General features: G+C 35.9%; 1 pseudogene; it reads left to right on the top strand.

Annotated features, from left to right (window-relative positions):
* The first annotated feature begins 1,777 nt into the window (after positions 1-1,777).
* On the top strand, positions 1,778-2,971 carry LOC101579568 (annotated as a pseudogene).
* Positions 2,972-3,344: the final 373 nt, after the last annotated feature.

Raw genomic sequence — 3,344 nt, 5'->3', positions numbered from 1 at the left:
GTTTTCATGAATCATAAATAATTCTTTGTCCTGACTTTATGGCTTATTGACTTAGAAATAAATTTTCTGAAAGATTAGAATTCAGTATAGATGCTGACAAAGTCTTCATCAATTTGAATGTGGGAAAATCAGAGAAATCATGTACTAAAAAAAAATGGTATTCTGTACTATACCTCTTAGTTTTAGAATACATCTATAAGCATGTGTGTATATTATTCTCAAATTCTGTAATTTATTTATGAATTTAGAGCAAGTTTATAGGGTCTGCAGGGTCTCACTGTGTAGATTAGACTCCTAGTGATTCTCCTATTTTCAGCCTCCCAAGCGTTGGGATTATAGGTGTGCACCACCACGCTCAGTCTCAATTGCCATCTCAGGGTGGCCCAGGGGCAGGGCCAGCAGAGCAGGCCAGGGATCAAACCCCAGCCATTGTGCTGTGCCAAAGCAGGCATTCTAGTCCACTGAGCTATCTGGCTGGCCCTAAATTCCATAATTATTTTAAAGAAAAAGTAATTTAAATCACATTCCCATTGTTAAATGATAAATTCTCTTCTAATTCTAAAGAAGCATATAAGAAAACTAAGAAATCTTATTGGTAAATATCACCTTTTGTGCTATGTTCTAGATATTTCTTTAAAATAGGTATTTATTTGATAGATCTTCCTTTGGTCTCTGATCTGCTTCTTGATTTTGATTTTTTTTCTTTTTTTGTATTAATGTTTAGGTTTAGATTTTGGTTATATCGCTTTTACTGTTTTAATGTTCAAATATTTGCTTTTGTAATTTTCATTCTTCTGTTTTCAACACTGCTGTGGTCTGAAATTTCACATTTCTTGTTATTTGTTAAACACTAAAATCCTATGAGTGGATTTCAGACCACTGCTCTTGATCGTTTATTTTTTTTAATTCAGTGAGACTTTTTGATGTGTGTATATGTGACATGCACAACAACCTGTACTGCTTTCTATGTCATCAATTGTATGAAAGTTATGAACATAATACATTTTTTATTTTATATAAAAAATAAAAATTCAGGGCTGGAGAGATGGCTCAGTGGTCTAAGGCACCTACTTAGAACAAGCTTGGCAAAGCATCAGGGACCGCGGGTTCAATCCCCCAGCACCACATGCCAACCAGCCCCGCCCCCTGGTGGGCTGAGCTGGCCACACACACACACCACACTCTCTCTCTCTCTCTCTCTCTCTCTCTCTCTCTCTCTCTCTCTCTCTCTCTCTCTCAAATAAATAAAAAATAAAAAATAAATTAAAAAAAAATAAAAATTCAATTTAAAAAAACATTAAAAATGAAAAAGAATAGCACAGAAAAACATGCATAGTCAAATCTCAAAACACAGATGAAATAATTTAAAATAAAATATAAAATTATATATGACAAGGTAAAGGTCAAGAATATCTAAGTCAATTTGAAACAAAGAAAAGAATACAACTTTATGAGATCTTAAAACATATTTTTTAAGTATGACAATGAGATTGTGTGACATGGTGTGAAAGTAGCCAGTAGGCTAAAGGGACAATCAAGAGAACATGCTGTGTGACAACCCCACCATTGCCAAGCAGAAGGCAAGAATGTCCTATTCAATTCATGGTGCTATGACTACTTATTGTCCAAAAAAATATTCCAGTTGTTTTAAAGACAATATATGAGAAATTAAATTTTAAAACTTTTCAAGAAAATATAACTATTAAGGTTGCAAGTCAGTGAAAGCAGCAGAAACTTCGAACTGAGAAGAAGGCAGTGGGTCTGCGGCTAGCGTGAAATGCCTCATTTAAAAGTAGCTCAGGCTGGAAGACAGGGCTCTGCCAAGAGACATCTTATGGAACACTTTGTAGTTGGTGAGAGAATAACTGACCTGTCCAAAAAGGAAGGGAAGCTAGCATCACCCATTGGCCAGGGTGGCTTAGGCTGTATATATTTTGCTGATACAAATTCTTCAAAATTGGTTGGCAGTGATGCACCCCGTGTTGCAAAAGTGGAACCCAGTGACAAATGGCCCTCTTTTTACTGAATTAAAGTTCTAACAGTGAGCTTCTAATTGAGATCAAATTCAGAAATGGATTTGTAGCAATAAACTGAAATACCTTGGTGTTCCTAAGTATTGGAGATCTGGACTGTATGACAAGAATGGGAAAAGTCACAGGTTTATGATAATAGATTGCTTTGGGAGTGACCTTCAGAAAATATATGAAGCAAATGCCAAAAGGTTTTCTTGGAAAGCTGTCTTGCAGCTATGGTTAAGAATTCTGGATATCCTGGAGTACATTCATGAGCATACGAGTATGTGCATGGAGACATCAAGGCCTTGAATCTTCTTCTGAGCTACAAGAACACTGACCTAGTGTACTTGGTAGATTATGGCCTTGCTTGTCAATACTACCCAGAAGGAATTCACAGAGAATATAAAGAAGATCCCAAGAGATGTAATGACGGCACTATTGAATTCATCAGCATTGACGCACACCATGGTGTGGCCCCATCAAGGCATGGTGATTTGGAAATCCTTGGTTATTGCATGATCCAGTGGCTTAGAGGCCATATTCTTTGGGAAAACCAGTTGAAGGATCCAAACTTTTAGAGATTGCAAAATTAGATACAGAGACAATATTGCAAATTTGATGGAAAAATGTTTTCCAGAGAAAAACAAGCCAGGTGAAATTGGTAAATACATGTAAGCTGTGAAATTACTGAACTATACTGAAAAACCACTTTATCAGATGTTCCACGACATACTTTTTCAAGGACTGAAAAAGCTGTAGGAAGTAACGATGACAGCAAACTGGACCTTGGTGTTAACAAGAATGGAAGTTTTAAAGCAAAAACAGTAACAAAGAAGAAAGAGAAAGACATGGAGGAAAGCACAGAATCTAGTGTGAAGGAGACAGAGTGCTCCGATTTCCAGGTGGAAGAAGTGTCACAGACATGCTCAAGAACCAGAAAGAGAACCCAGAAGTAAAATACATAGCTCAGAACAACTTTTCTCCATTTTCATTTGACTTTTTCTCCATTTGTGTTTTGTTTTGTTTTCACATGAGTGTTGTGGGGTGAGTGTAATAATTAAAACCTTTGTCTTTGATACAAACCTATTTATTAAATGAATACTTTGAACAATTAATAGAGGCTGGTTTATAAATTTCAAAATCTTCAGGTTACATGCACTAAGTGATCAAAGAGTTTGGGTGGGCATATGAGAAAAATTGCTATGGAATCTACTTTCCCAATCATTGAACATTTTCCAGAGTGGCTAAAAATTGTTTGAGAGTCTTCGGTTTAAAGGAAACACAAAACTTAAAATAAAGGTCATTTTTGCTCAAAAAAAGAAAATATAA

Source organism: Octodon degus, unplaced genomic scaffold (assembly GCF_000260255.1).
Source record: "Octodon degus isolate 3935 unplaced genomic scaffold, OctDeg1.0 scaffold00058, whole genome shotgun sequence".
Classification (NCBI taxonomy): Eukaryota; Metazoa; Chordata; class Mammalia; order Rodentia; family Octodontidae; genus Octodon; species Octodon degus.
Note: the sequence above shows the minus strand (reverse complement) of the source record. Positions and strands in the feature narration are given on the sequence as shown.